The 15,393-nt window shown below is 51.3% G+C and overlaps 1 long non-coding RNA gene across 4 annotated transcripts in view; it reads right to left on the bottom strand.

The window, feature by feature from the left end:
- The window catches only part of LOC106148332, a 16,385-nt gene extending 1,208 nt beyond the window's left edge, over positions 1–15,177 (bottom strand). Inside the window, exons 1-3 of one of the 4 annotated variants that reach the window (XR_001233678.1) lie at positions 14,941–15,177; positions 12,479–12,545; positions 7,279–7,414 (exon numbers count right to left, since the gene is read on the bottom strand). This is a non-coding gene — a long non-coding RNA (uncharacterized LOC106148332). Of the gene's footprint in view, positions 1–7,278; positions 7,415–12,478; positions 12,574–13,562; positions 13,647–14,137; positions 14,585–14,940 lie in introns of those variants that run through there. The other 3 variants (XR_001233676.1, XR_001233677.1, XR_001233675.1) reach the window with 3 other exon arrangements.
- Positions 15,178–15,393: the final 216 nt, after the last annotated feature.

Below are 15,393 nucleotides of genomic sequence, written 5' to 3'. Positions count from 1 at the left end.
ACCGCGGCCACACGAGCTCGCCGCGCCCGCTGGCAGGCAGGCCGCCGCCGCCTCCCAAGCAGCAGGCCCGGGGGTGGGGCGCCCGCCAGTGTTTTTCCAGCTCCCCCGGTAGCTCGGGGCCGCGTTCAGAGGCCGGGAAACTGGGCCCGGGCCAGGGTCAGGGCAGCAGAGGCCCTGCCAGGCGTTTGTTAGGCCAAGCCGGGGCAGGAGTGGGCAGGCAGGGGTGAGGCCATTTCATCGCCCCCCTCCCCACCAAAAAATGCCTTGCCACCAGACAGACAGAGACTCTGCACGCCCTGGAAAAAGGAATCTCTTGTAAAAGCCCTGTGAATTGCAGGGTGTGGTGGCGCAGGCCTGCAATCTCAGCACTAGAGAGGCTGAGGCAGGAGGATCACTGTCAGTTTTTGCTAGCCTGGATTTCATAGTGAGTTCTCAGCCAGCCTGGACTACAAAGGGGGACCCTGTCTCAAATAACAATAATGATGATGATAATAATAACAACAACAATAACAATAATAATAAGCCTGAGCACCTACTAAGCAGCCAGCAGTATATAGCAGGCGCTAAGGTGCTCATGGAGACACAGCCCCTCCGCTGCCCCAACGCCCCCCCTCGTTCAGCCAGGGAGACTCCAGCGCCAATGATTCATCCCAGGCTTCAGGTGCCAAGTAGCAGAACTGAAGCTTACACAAAGGGCATTTAGAGCAAGAGATGGATTCTGATTTGGGAGGGAGCCGGGGACGGGTTTCAGAGCGCTGGCACTGGGAGTCCGGGTGAAAGATGAACTCAGCAGAGGGTGAGGAGTGGGAGGGTGAGGTGCGCCTTGGGGAAATGTCAGGGAGGTGAGTGTGGTGTTCCGTGTGCACTTTCAGGCTCTGTAAGAATTGGCGTGGAGGTTAAAAAAGGGGGTCCTGAGTTCATGGCATTATAGCTCAGGGATCATAAGCATTAGGCTCTGGCTCCAGATTTCTTCAATTTTTGACCCCAAGGCAAATTAACTTCCCTATGCCTCCGTATCCCATCTGATTTTCAAGAGATGGGTCTGGATAGGTCGCCTGAGCTGGTCTCAAATTCCAGGACTCCAGAGATCTTCCTCCTTCAGCCTCAGAGTCGCTGGGACTACAAGCAGACCAGAGCTTCACCTCGCAACTTTGTAACCGTGTGCTGCAGCTTTGTAACTGTCTCATCTGTAACCCAGGGCTCTCGGTGAAGCCTTACAGAGTTGGAGGAGGGTACTTGGCACAGTCACCTGGGTGTATGTCAGTGGTTATGAGTCCTGAACAGCCGCAGTGCAGATGTCCACCAGACCAGAAAGCCAGCATGACCTCTGCCCAGAGACCTCAGGGGCTGCTTGCAAATGCACCAAGCCTCATTCTAGAGGACCACAACATCTTCTTTTGTCTCTGAATTTCATGCATTCACTTGATAATTATTAAACCAGGAACCACAGAAAGAAAGGAAAAAGAAAGGCATGACTTTTGTATTATAAAACTCACAGGTGGTGGCTTACATCTGTAACCTCACCACTCAGTCAGCTGAGGCAGGAGGATCGCCTCCAGTTGGAGGCCAGTCTGGGTTATATAGTCGTCCAAGGCCAGCCTGAACTATATAACGCGACTCTGCCTCAAAAGAAACGAAGCTCACAGCCTGGCAGGAAAGACAGTGGAAGAACAAAAAAAAAGGGGGGGGGGGAATTAGTCTGTTAAATCCTATAAAAGAGGAGAATTCATTCAGTGCTAGTTCCAAAAAAGGTTGTATATCATAACAGGTAACTTTTTGGTTCCCCTAAATTAGTAGTTTTGTTTTCAGTACTGAGGATGGGGCCTTAGCAATGAGCCCCCTTTATTTTGAGAGAGTCTCACCAAGTCATTAATTGCCCAGGATGGCCTTGAACCTGCAGGAATCCTCCTGCCTCGGCCTCCCAGAGTGCAGGGATTACAGGTACATGCCAGCACACCCAGCCAGCCTTCTAACTTATGATTAAATTTTGTGACCATAGAAATTGCTGGGGGTCTATTGCTAGTCAAATTCCAACTAAGAAAAGTTATGGTCAAGTGTTTAATTTCAAGATTAAACTGGGGGTGTGGCTTAGTGGCGGAGCACCTGCCTAGCATGCACAAGGTCCTGGGTTCCATCCCCAGTGCTGTAAAAAATAAAAACCTGAATGAGCAGGGCCATCTGGATGTGGTCAAGGAATGGGACTGAGAGTCCTGGAATGTGGCATCTAGTTCCAAATCCGCTGAGCAAGTATCTTAGGCATCTGGGCTTTGATTCCCACCAGCCCAATGAGAAGCTGGACTGGGGAGTTTCAGGAGTCCTTTTACCTTCACAATCTTGGGCAGGCGCCCTGGCCGTGTCTGTGATCCCAGCGCTTAGGAAGCTGAGGCAGAACAATCACCACAAGTTCAAGGCCAGCCTGGGCACCAGAGGGAGACCCTGTCTCCAAAAGCAAAACAAAACACTACCACATTCCCTCTCCGTCCTAAAATATCTCTTCCCACCTTTGCATCTGACCTCTTCTTTTCTGAAAAGAGAGCATGGCCTGGTGGTTATCAGGCCTCTCCCCACTTAAGAAATAGCTTTCCCCGCTTGGCTAGCGGTTGCTGAATTAGGGAAGCTGCCCAAACTGGTCTGGCTACAGAAGACTGTCAACATTTGCAGAAAAATCTCCATTTTCAATGTCTTTTAGGAAAAGCACCAACTTTTGCAAAGACATGGATGGACTCTGAATTCACATTTTACAAAGGCTCTTGCTTTAGTAAAACGAATGCATGAAAACAGTACAGAATTCATTCTTTTAAGAGTTAAACGTGGCTTTGGCAATGTCTGTATGGTGGTTCCTTACAGAGTGAGAGGAGCCGTCATCGTAGCCTGAGTGAAAAATTAGAATCTAAATTAACAATAGGGCTCTGCTGTGGGTATTCTTTCTATTTTTGGATCTCTGGGTATTCTTTCTATCTTTGGATCTCTGGATATTCTTTCTATTTTTGGATCTGTGGATATTCTTTCTATTTTTGGATCTCCCTCCAGTTCTAAATTACCTTTATTCACGCATGGATCAATGCCTTTTTTTTCCCTTAAAATTTCAAGTATGGTTTAGTAAAAACCAAGTTACAGGCTGGGCGTGGTGGCGCACCCCTGTAATCCCAGCACTCGGGAGGCTGAGGCAGGAGGATTGTTGCGAGTTCGAGACCAGCCTGGGCTACAAAGTAAGCTCAAGGCCAGCCTGAACTGCATAGCGAGACCCTGTCTCAAAAAGACAAAAAAAAAAAAAAAAAAAAAAAATCCGGTTTACAAGAGACTAAAGCCTAGAGAAAAACCATTGCAACTGACAAACTTCTCCTCAGACTTCATGTTTTCCCTGCAAGCTTCTCTTCCACCAGCCTTTCTCCCTCGCTGTATGGTTATAAAATGTGCCCCGAAGGCATCAAATGTAAAAGCAGCCATAATAGCAACATTATTCATCAAAAGAGAGAGAAGATCCCCTAGGTCACATCAGTTTCAGAAGCAAGTGCTGTGAATGTATGAGCAGCCACCAGAAGCACTTCCTGGGAGGAGAAAACATCCAACACAAGCTGTTCCTGTTTTGCTTGTTTGTTTGTATTTTGAGACAAGGTCTCACTATGCAGTTCAGGCTAGACTCGAACTCACTCTGAAGCCCAGACTGCCCCCAAACTCCCAGCAATCCTCCTGCCTCAGCTTCCCAAGTGCTGGGCTTGCAACATCCCAAGACCACCCCGTCCGCATCTTCCATCTCGGACTCTTTCCTGGGTGCCCAGCCGTGTACACAGCCATCATGGGCATCTCCACATGGCAGTCACTGCGTCCCATTTGCCCTTATTGGGCCCTGCCCCTGTGTTCTCAGGGCAGTGCGTCTCCCACACGCCCACCTCTGGTGTCTGCGCCTCTGGCGTCACCAGGAACCATGAGGCCATCCTGTCTTAGTCCCCTGGTCCCCAGCATCCCTGCCTTGGGGCAGTGGTTTCCAGCTTTTTGCTTCCTGTATCCCCAGACTGACCCCGGGCCCTCTGTCACATGTGCAGCAGCCGCCCTACGTTGTCCTGAGCTCCATACAGGACAGGCCTGTCCCTCCCTAGCAGCAGCCGCATCCTGCCTCACTGCAGCCCTTGGCACTGCCGGCCTCTGTCCCATGAACAGGCTGTCCCTGGGCCGGAAGTGCCCCTCCTCTGTCCCCTGTCCAGACACCTCGGGTGTCCCCTGTCCTTGGCTCGGCTACCTGCTTCAGGAAGTCCACCCTGATGGCTCCCAGCCTCTCTGTGACCCACCCATCCCTCCTGCTCCTTCCTGGGGCATCTAAGGAAGCACTGCTGGACAATCTGCGCATCTGCCCCACACCCCAGACTATGCAAAACGTGGGGGAGCAAAAATGATATCATTTTCCTATAGCCCCAGCATCTCGCACCAGGGCTGGCAATGCACCAGCTCCTCTGGAAGCTGATGTTCCTCGTACAGGAAGAAGGATTGTCATCACACAACTCATTATATACGCTATTGATTGGCCAGGCCTGGTGGCCCATACCTGTCACCCCAGCACTTAGGAGGCTGAGGCAGGAGGATCACTGCAAGTTCAAGGCCGACCTTCACTACATAGTGAGTTGTGCTGGTGACTGCTGCTGTTTCTACTCTGGCTTTGTGCTTGATCCAAAGGAATGTGTAGGGCTGGAGTGCAGCTCAGCAGTAGAGCACATGTGCTGTGGTTTATATGGAGACAGCCCCAAAGCCTCAAGCACTCACAGGTAAGACTCTTGGAGACGACTAGACCATAGGGCTGACACTCCGCAGTGGATTCGTGTACCCATTTTTTTTTCTTTTTTGTTTTTTTTCCAGTACCAGGAATCGAACTCATGACCTTGTGCTTGCCAGGCAGGTGCTGTGCCACTGAGCTAAATCCCCAGCCCCTCCTGCACCCTTCAGTTTAGAGCTGAGCGGGGGATCGAATGGAAGAGGCAGGTCATGGAGGGCCTGGCCTTAGAGGGTTTATCTCCTCCGGCTCCTCCCTCTGCTCTCTCTCTGCTTCCCACCACCATCCCATGAGGTCTTTCTCCTCCGCCAGACCTCTCCGCCACACTGCCCTGCCTTGCAGCCAGCTGCCTATGGGCTGAAACCTCTACAAACCATGAGCCAAAGTACACCTCTCCTCCTTTGCAGTCTTAGGTGTCTGGTCTTGTGTCTCCGCCATGAGAAAAGTGTCTAAGACAATGTGCTTAGCAGGTGCAAGAGTCTGGGTTTTATCCCCAGCACCAGAAAGGAAGAGTAAATAAATACAGAGAGAGAGAGAAGGAAGGAAAGCAAAAGAAGAGAAGAGCACTTAGCTAGATGCAGAGCTGTATAGTCCCAGCTGCTCAGGGAGTGAGGGAGGTGAGGAGGAAGAGAGAGGAGTGAGGACAGGTGGCATTGGGTGTGGGGTGGTGGCGGCCGGAGGGAGCAATGCCCACATCATGAAGGGTGGCAGAGCACAGCTGGTTAGACCAGAAGCTCGGCCTGGCTTTGCAGGTATGGTGGGTAAAGGCAGAAACCGTTACCTCTGGCAGCCTTGGCAATGGTATATAAGGTGTAATCAAAAATAGCAGTGAATGCATTTTTTATTACGATAAAAGACCCATTGCCCCGAATCCCCCACAAAATCCTCCCCTCACTTCCAACACACGCATCCCATCCTGATGCTTTCTGCAGCAGTTCTGGAGTCCTCTTTCCTGAGGGTCTTAGGCTGTGTCAGTGCCCTGAACTGATTCAAAACATTTCCCTTTCATGGTCATTTTGATTTTGTGGAAGACCCAGAAATTGCACAGTGCCAGATCTGGTGAATAAGGTGGATAAGGACACAGCGTCCTGGTTTTATTTGACAGAAATCATCAATGTGTGATCTGTGGGGAGTGATCAAAATTTATGGTGAATGTTCACATTAAAAAAAAATTTACAGTAGAAGATATGTTGCCACGAATCTCCCTCAGAATTCTCCCTCTCACTCTGAATACACTGATCCCATCATTCTTTGCAATGTGACTTTTACGGACATGAGGTTTTTAAGAATGTAAACATTCACCATACCTTCCTGTCCCCTCTTGCATGTCTCTGCTTCTCCTCTGTCCCTCGAACCCTCCTTGTCTCACCTCTGACTGTTCTCAGTTGCTGGTGCATCTGCTTTCCTCAGGAGGGCTCCACCAAGCCCTGCCTTCCAAGAAGTGTGGATTTGAGGAGACCCAGGAAACCCCTGGCCAGCCTTTTTCTCCCCAGCCAGACCCTTTTGCACAGGACTGAGAAGGCTTCTCCGTCGCCACCTACTCACAGATCGGCCCCCATAGCCACCCATTCTTACGCTCTCCCAAGCGCCTGCTCTCTGATAAGACCAGGACAGAATGCCTGGCTGTGTTAGGGAGAGAGAATATGGGTGATGTTTTCTATTTTTCTCTCTTTTCTAAACACTTATGCTACTTTTATATCCAAATATTTGCATTTTTAAACAAAAATCAGTCTTATTTGAAGAAAATATTCTCCAGTTGTCCTGATCATCGTCACAGCCCAGGGCAGCCCTCCCTGTGCCCTCTCATGCTCTTCCTGCGTCCCTGGTGTCCATGCTGGGTTGCTTGCTGCTAAACTAGCACGCAGGACAACCAGCAGCTTTTCCCTGCAAACCTGCTCAGCTCTACCCCGGGGCTACCTGGCGCACTGTGGCTGCTGGGAAGACAACAGTGGCTCCGCGGGTCCTGCAGCAGAGTTGCTGACAGCCCCAGGGCTTCTGCCTTAGGACAGTGGGAAAGGGAAAGTTCCCTGCCTTCTGGGCTCTGCCTGACCTCTGTATCCCCTGACCCCTGAGCACCATGGCTGATGAGCCAGCATCTCCATCTCTGAGTTCAGCTCTCTGGTGGATTAAAGGGAAGGCAAATTTGTGTCACTTCTACAATCAAGAGGCAGTTTTTTCTCCTCTCCTTAATTCTGGGCTGGCCCTGTGACTGCTTTATCAAATAGAAAGCAGCATTAGTGACACTGTGTCATATAAGATGGCCTGGTTTTGCCTTGGCATGTTGGAAGCTCTGAGCCATAATCTAAGAATCAGGCACACTAATGGGGAGACCATCTGGGGCCATGGGCACATGGAGAAGAAATGGCCTCAGGACCACACAGGGAGGGCTGGGCTGTCGCTCAGTGATAGAGCATTGCCAAGCACAAGGACCTGGCTCAACCCCCGGCACCAAAAAACAAGCAAAAGTCCATAGAGAAGGAAAAGCCAGCCAGTGCAGCATTCCAGCAGAGACCAACCTTCCAGCTGTCACCACCAAGCCACCAGGCAGGTGAGAAGGTCATCGTGGTTGCTGCAGCTGGTGGTATCCCACGAGGATGGTGACACAGCCAACATCACCCAAGCAGAAGAGTCGCCCTGCTGAACTCTGTCAACCTACAGCATAATGAGAGATCACAAAGGAGTTGTTGTTTCATGCTTACCAAAACCTGGCCCCCAGATATTGGCAACACAGCTGTCCTTTCTTGTCACACTGGGACAAAATACCCAACACTCACAGTTCAAGGAGTGGAGGTTTATTTTGGCTCACAGGTTTTGTCCATGGTTGGCTGGCTCCAAGGCAAGAGGGCATGATGGAAGGGGCTGGTAGAGGAAACCTGCTCGTGTCATAGTGGCCAGAAAATGAGTATGGAGGGGCTGGGGAGGGACATAAACCTTTTCAGGCGGTATCCCAAGTGACCTGCCTCCAACCAGGCCCACTTCTAATAGCAGTCAGCTATGAATGAGTAAGGCATTAATCCACTGGTGAGTGTAGCACCACCATGATCCAATCACCCCCCCAATGCCCCACCTCTGAACCCATGAGGCTTTGGGGTACATTCTAGATCTAAACCATAACAACAACCTCCTTAAGAGACAAAGCTGAGGTTGCTGCTGTCCGGATGAGGGGTAGCGCCACCTGGGAAGCCATTAGTAGTGTGTCCAAGGGAGAAAAGAAGGTCCCATGACTTGATGATTCCATGCTTGGTGTAGGGTAATGGGAACATGGGCAGGACCAGGCCAGAGCCACAATGGAGTGATCCAAAACTGGTAGAAACTGCAAGGTGAGGATTTCAAGATGAAGGATTCAAAGAAACTTAGGGTACAAAGTTTGGTGTTTTCCAGTGAAATACGAATAAGAAGTTATTTAATGAAGAATCAAACCATCTACCTGAGCAGGAGATGGAAAAATAAAATCATATTAATGAAGCTAGAGATATAGCATGAGGTCATGTTGAATAGACTCAGTCTATGTTCCCAGAGTCCTGTCCAAGTACAAAGCCAGCTGGTTTCCTTTCTCAGACCTCTAGGTTGTGGGATGATTTGTTACATAGCAAGTAACTAACAGGACACACCCCAAACTTTTGGCTTCTCAGTGTTTCTGTATTTCTCAATTCACTTGTGCATCAAATATTAATTGTACACCTATTCTATGCCAGGCCCTGTGCTAGGCACTGAGGTACAAAGAAGAAGAGAGACCAGGCCCTTGCTTTCTCAGAGGAGATGCGGTCATCTAGAGGGTGGAGACCAAACACCATAAAAGAAACAAAGAGTGGTGAGGTGATTTCTATACCGACGAAATGTCCAGAAGAAAATGAAGTGGAGAAGTGGGTGGGGCGTGGTGTCGCACACCTGTAATCCCAGTACTTGGGAGGGTGAAGCAGGAGGATCACTGTGAGTTCGAGACCAGCTACAAAGTGAGCTCAGGGCCAGCCTGAACTCAAGAGCGAGGCCCTGTCTCAAAAAGAAAAAACAAAATGAAACAAAGTGGAGAAGTGGGCTGGGGTGGTGCTGGAGGAGAGAGAGCTTTTTAGAAAACAGAGGATGAGATTGTCCTGAGAGGATGACGGCTAAGTTGGACAGCATCCAAACAGTGGAAGAATCTAGCTGAGTAGAGATCAAGGAAGGAACATAAGAAGCAGTGGCCCCAGCAGGGCCCCACCATCCCTGAGCAGGAAGGATCTTGGTGAGCTAGAGAATCAGAAGTGCTGAGGAGCTGAAATAAGGTGACCATAGGGACTGTGGTCTGAGCTAAGACCAGAAAGGCTGGCAGTGGTCAGATCATGTGGGGCTTTCGAGGTCATGGTAAGGAATATGGTCTTAAATTCAAGTCCCAGGGGAATTCAAGGATTAGCACTGCCCAAGAGAAATAAAATGTGAGCCCCAAAAGCAACTTTAGTCTAATATCTGATAGCTACATTTTTGAAAAAGTAAAAAGAAACCCCAGCATTCAGGAGGCTAAGGCAGCAGGATCACAAGTTCAAGACCAGCCTGGATTACAAGATCCTGTAGCAAGATCCTGTCTCAAAACACCAAAACAAAGTCAGCCTTGGTGGCATCTGCCTGTAATCCCAGCACTTGGAAAGCTGAGACAGGAGGACAACCTAAAGTTCAAGGCCAACCTCAGCTACACAGTGAGCTCAAGGCCAGCCTGAACTACATTATGAAACTCTGTCTCAAATAAAATAAAATAAAATAAAATAAAATAAAATAAAACAAAATAAAAATAAATAAAAACTGTCCATGGCTCCCCTGGTCCACAGAGCCTCCATAACACCTTATAAAACTGCCCAAAGCTTCCTTTAGCTTCCTGCTCATGGCACCTTTTTTTTTTTTTTTTGTACCAGGAATTGAACTCAGGACCATGTGCTCTCCAGGCAGGCACTTGTGCCACTGAGCTATATCCTTGGCCCCATGGCTCCTTTTATATGAAATGTGAAACCCCTTGTGGATTCCAGCTAGGTCCTCTTTGTCACGCTTACTCAGTGATTTATGAAACAAAGAGAGTATCTGTATGCCAGGGGTGGTGGCGCATGCCTGTAATTTCAACCCTCGGGAGGCTGAGGCAGAAGGATCACCCAGAGTTTCAGGCTAGCTTGGGCTACACAGTGAGTTCAGGGCTACCCTGAAACAACTGTAGTCAAACACTGAAAGGTTTTAGGATTTGTTTCTATGTGTTATTATTTCTCTTAATAATAAAATTCCTCTTTGTAAAAAAAATAAAAGTGTTTCATATTTTGTCTTATTTGATAATTTTACTTTGTAAAGCAAAACATTTGGATAAGAGATGCCTATCTGTTGCTTGATTTCATAGTTCTCATTCTCTAAACAAACTTGTAGTACAGGTAATGGTGTGTGTGTGTGTGTGTGTGTGTGTGTGTGTGTGTGTGTGTTTTAAGCTAAGGTACACTTGTATTTTCACCCTGTGACATCACTTGAAATCACCCCAGAACATCACAAGCTCAGGCTGGGAATCTCTGCAATCTCTGGCTTCAGGGACGACCAACAAGAACATCTTGAACCCTGGCTAATGGCCTGGGCTTGACATTTTCCCCTCGCACTTAGTTGAAAGAGTCAAACAGTTGAATGTGTGATTCTTGTGGTCTCCATTCCCAAAAAGCCATCAGTAAAAATGCATACCGTGTCCACCAGCCTGGGCGCTTCTGAGCTTCTCTATTTATGGACGTGGGATTTTCACTCCTGAGTTAGACTGAAGGGGATCCAGTTGTAAATCCTGACTGAAGGAAGCTTGCCCTTGGGTCTCTGAAAACGGATGCTAACAGGTCCGGGGCTCCCAAGCCCGCTTTGGCAGGGGTCCCTGCTCCCCAAGTCTGACCCAGCAACTTGCTCTTAGTTTGGCTTGGAGCCTACTTCAGTCTTTCAGCATCCTTGAGACTAAATGAAGGCCAGACAGCAAACACTTTGTACATGACTAATAAAAAGAAAACCCACACGCACTTTTTTCTTTTCATGGCACTGGGGATGATTGAACACAGAACCTTTAAAAAAAAAGAACACAGAGCCTTTGCACTGACCTTCATCCCTAGCCTTTTTTATATTTTACTTTGAGACAGGTTCTTGCTAAGCAGCCAAACTGCCCCTAGGCTGGGCTTAAACCTGAGATCCTCCTGCCTCAGCCCCCTGAGTAGCTGGGATCACCGGCATGCACCGTGCAGCCACAGAGCTCCCAGGCTGCCTGGAGTCCTGTGTAGTCCTCTGCCTTCACCCTCAGCACCATGTTCTCCCCGGCACTCACTGCACTGCAGAAACAAACACGGTTCCGGCGTGAACGAAAAGCAGGGTCTCCTAAGGCGGTCCAGGTGGACCAGTGCTTCCTCTCTGAGAGCCTGGTAGGTAGGGATACTGGAGAAATAGAGGAGGGGTGGGGAGAGGCTCCAGGGCAGGGTGGAGGGGAGGGCAGAGCAGCCTGGTCTAACTGGTTTTGCTGCAACTGAGTCAGCGCCTGTCCGTCTTTATCCAGGAAAAGCTGCCTGCTACATCGCCCAGGGGCCAGGCAGGGCCAGAAGAACCTGACTTGGAGACAGATAAGCCCTGCCCGACCTCAAATATCTGTGACCTTGGCGCTGTCACCTGCCCTCATTAAAAAAGAAAAAAAAAAATAGAAGAAGAAGAAAAAAAATGGGAGCAGCGTTCATGGAGTTTCCCCAGCCAAGACAGACCCTCCCAAAGCGCCACGCCCCTCCCTGAGCCATCCCTGGGATGGGACCAGGTCATTGCAGAGGGGAGCTACACCATGCCAGGGGCTGCCGCTAGGTGGTGGCTACAGAACGGGGCAAGGACACAGTTTCTGCCCCAAGACCCAGAACCCTTTTAAATCTCACATACCCAGCTGATACTCAGTCTGTGTCCAGTCTTGAATTCCACGTCCTTTTCTCTCTCTGGCTCATTTTACTCATTTATTCATTCAACAAACATGTTCAGCACTTCTTATATACTAGGCATTCTATGTTGAGCAAGAAGACCCATCCCTGAAGCCAGACATGGTAGCACATGACTGTAATTCCAGCACTCAGGAGGCTGAGGCAGGATTGCTAGCCTCGGCTGTGTAGTGAGTTCAAGGACAGCCTGAATTACATAGTGAAACCCTGTCCAAAAAAAAATCCCTGATTACCCACCCAGGGCGAACTGTCCAAGTGGAACAGGAAAGCGAAGGCAGGGCCAGTCCCAGCGGCTGGGCCACGCGGCAGTCAGGCTCGTCTAGGAATCTGAGGCTCGGCCCCAGCTCTCTAGCACAAGTGGAGGAGTTGGGGGACCTCGGCTTGTGGGTTCTTTCCAGTCTTCCCAGAGTGAAGACCAAGAGCAGCCACACCGGTGACTCAGCACTCCTAAAGGAAACTGCACAGCCTCCCTCCCCGGGGGGACAGGAGTTCCAGTCCCGTCCCTTCCTTCTCTGCGCCGGGGTAGGGGAGGGAGAGGCCCCGGGTGGGCTGGACAGAGGCCCTGGCCATGGGGCAGCGGTTGAGTCATCTGGGCTTCAGGGCTCAGGTTCCTGCAGGCAGCTGGCATTTCTCAGCGCCCCAGAGTCACCGAGCATCCCCGCCCTCCCGCCACGTGTTTGCTCTGGAAGGGTGGAGAAAGCCCACCTCGGGTACCCAGTGCCAGCTCCCAGGCCTGGCCGGCTGGCCACCCTCCCTGCCTCCCCCGGCCGGGTGGGCCTACCTCGCACCGGCTGTCTTCCTGGACCCAGCAGGGTCCACTCGTGTCTCGGAGGAGAAGGAGGCGACAGCTGGAAGAGAAGAAAACCCAGAGCTGCCCTAAGGTGTAACAACCTCTGGGAGAAAAGCGGGAAACCTGAATCCCAGAGCTGGGGTGGGAGGGCAGCTGAGTGAGTCGGAGTGAGGGCAGGCAGGGGCTGAGAGGAGGAGATGGATATAGAGTGTCAGGAATCCTGTCCTTTCGCCCTCTGCAGAGCTGGGTTTGGGGGCTCGCCTGAGGGTCGCTCTCTGTCTCTCTCTCTCTCCCTCCCATGCGCTCCACCTCCACCCCTACTTCTTTCCCTCTCTTTGTCTCAGTGGCTGCCTTGCTGGCTCCTAGGACCAGTGTTGACTTGGTCCGCCCATGAGTACTCCTGTTGGGAAGGTAGTTAGGCATTAGGGGGCCTGAGGGAAAAACAGGCACAGGGTATCCAAGCAAGCCCAGTGTGGTGGTGCACGCCTGTACTCCCAGCACTCGGGAGGCTGAGGCAGGAGCATTGCCATGAATTGGAGGTTCAGGGCTATGAGATCAAGGCCAGGCTGAACTACACCGGAAGACCTTGTCTCAGAAACAACAAAAAAGTCATATGCATTTGCTAATTAATTGAAGACTTCAATGTATCTGATGATTAAAGCCTCTGAGGACACTGACCTTCTAAAAGGGACAGGAAGACATTTCGCAATTCCAAAGTAAGTTCTAAGTAAAATGCTGATGAGCATCACGACGATTCTTGCTCTCTGAGCGCCAGGAGTAATTCTCGGGTGCCTAAAATGTTTCCGAGCTCACCCTTGGGGCAGAGGCCTTCGCGGCCTCGCCTGCCTTCCTGCATCCCCGTCTCTACTGCTCAGTAAATTCTCCCTAGATGTCTGCTCGGCTGCCTGTGTGTCTTGACCGAGTTCTTTTCATCCAGAGCACAAAGAGCCAAGGGTCAAGGACCAAGGAAGTGAGGGGCCGGTTCCTCCCTGCGGCAGGACCCAACTTGGCGGTGACCTCCCCTCCCAGGCCCAGAGCTTCGCAAATAAATCACCAGAACCAGAGCCGTCCTCACCAGCAGCACGTGGGGTTCGGTTCTGCCTCGCTCTGCAGCCTGGGACCCGCCTCTGGGAAGAGCCCCTCCTGGCGACAAGACAAGCGACAGGACGCAGAGCCCTGCCTGTCACACACTGGCCCCCGAGAAGCCCGAGTTGCAGCCCTGGCCAGGGTACGGGGGAGGTCAGGCCCCCCACTTCCTCTGCTCTGAGGACTCAGCGGGGTCCTCATGGGCTCAGGCTCCCTGAACTTCCCCACCTGACCACAATCAAGTTTATGCTGCTTCCTTTACTATGAACTTCGTGGAAAAGACTGGCTTGATCCGAAGCCTTTTCCCCCTTTTGGGGTATTCCTGAGAGACACTTAGGCGGGAGGACAGGAACCAGAGCAGGTACCTACGTGCACACGCGTGAGCGGGCCTGGCACGTGCTCACGCCTACACCACACCACACCCGTGTGTGGGTGGCGACACTTTGGACACAGGGATGCCGCGTGCCCCGCCGTGTCCCCTGCTATGTCGCGCTTGGGGCAAAGTTAATGCCCAGTGAATGTTTATGGCCAAGTGCACTGGGCAGCACCTGGCCGTGTCCTCACCTGTGCCAGTCACGGTGCTCAGAGGTCGGGGACAGTGCTGTCCCTCACGCGGCTCTCAGGGCGATGTGCCCCTAACGCAGGCAGGAGAGGGGAGGAAGGAGGGAGAGGCGGCCGGGAAGAGCCGGAGAAAACACCTGGGGTCGGGGGTGAGGGGCAAGTGTCTTCCAGAGGAGGGGGCACACACCGCGCAGCACAGAGCCCCAAGGCCGTGGGGCAGAGTGGGGAGCCGCAATCACTCCTCCCGGCTGGCCGATCCCCAAGGAGGCAGAGAACCATAGGAGAGGGGTAGGGCAGGAGAGACTGGATTAGGACACGTGTCCTGTACGTCACAGGTCCCCACTGTTAGCTGATTCTTTCCTTCACTTCCACACCTTCTTAGAGCCTTGGAGAACAGTAGTTCACTTTGTCGCGGCTGATTAAGAAAAATAGCCGGGCGTGGTGGTGCACGCCTGTCATCCAAGCACTCAGGAAGCCGAGGCAAGAGAAACGCCAAGGCCAGCCTGAATGGCACGGCAAGACCCTGTCTCAGAAAGAAAACACAGGCAAACGTAACCAAGAAACTGTACAAGCTCGTGTGCATTCTGCCGGTCACTGAGACACCGCCCCACCCCCGTGCCTGTCTCCACACTGGGCTCCCCGGTTGGAAAGCATTACTTAGGGTGACCATATAATTTATCATCTAGCCTGGCTCATTTTGGGGAGCGAAAGGGGTTATTATCAATAATTGTACCTGGGCAATAAGCAAAAACCAGGACTATTCTGGGCAAACCAACGCATACCATAGCTTTAACTAAAGCTCCTACTTGCCAGAAAGGGTTTTATAAAGGCCAGGGTGTGGTCAGATCCACACTGCTGCAGTCGAGTTACTGTCTCCGGCCAGCATCTTCCTGGAGCAGTGAGACAGGAGGTCAGGATGGTGTTGATGGTGTGCGGCCCGTCAGGTCAGGCTCCGGGCTCTGTAAATGCGTCCCTCGGGCATTTGAATGGTGACAAGGGCTGGATAAGACGAACCTCAAGGAAGTGTCAGAGGTGGCCTGCAAGTCACCCTCGGCCACGGAAGATCCAGCCCAATATCCTGTGTTTTTGTTGAAACCCAATAAATGTGCCCAAGAAAAACACTCACAAGCAACCTCCGCTCATCCACCCATCCAGGAAGGGAAAGCCGATGCCCAGGAAAACATTCCACTGGAATCTGAGCCCTGCTGCCAATCAGCCTCCTGAAAGTCCCGGCCCTCCCTCCCCCATTCTACTCCATT

This window comes from Chinchilla lanigera, unplaced genomic scaffold (assembly GCF_000276665.1).
Source record: "Chinchilla lanigera isolate Chin_1 unplaced genomic scaffold, ChiLan1.0 scaffold00019, whole genome shotgun sequence".
In the NCBI taxonomy this organism is placed as follows: domain Eukaryota; kingdom Metazoa; phylum Chordata; class Mammalia; order Rodentia; family Chinchillidae; genus Chinchilla; species Chinchilla lanigera.
Note: the sequence above shows the minus strand (reverse complement) of the source record. Positions and strands in the feature narration are given on the sequence as shown.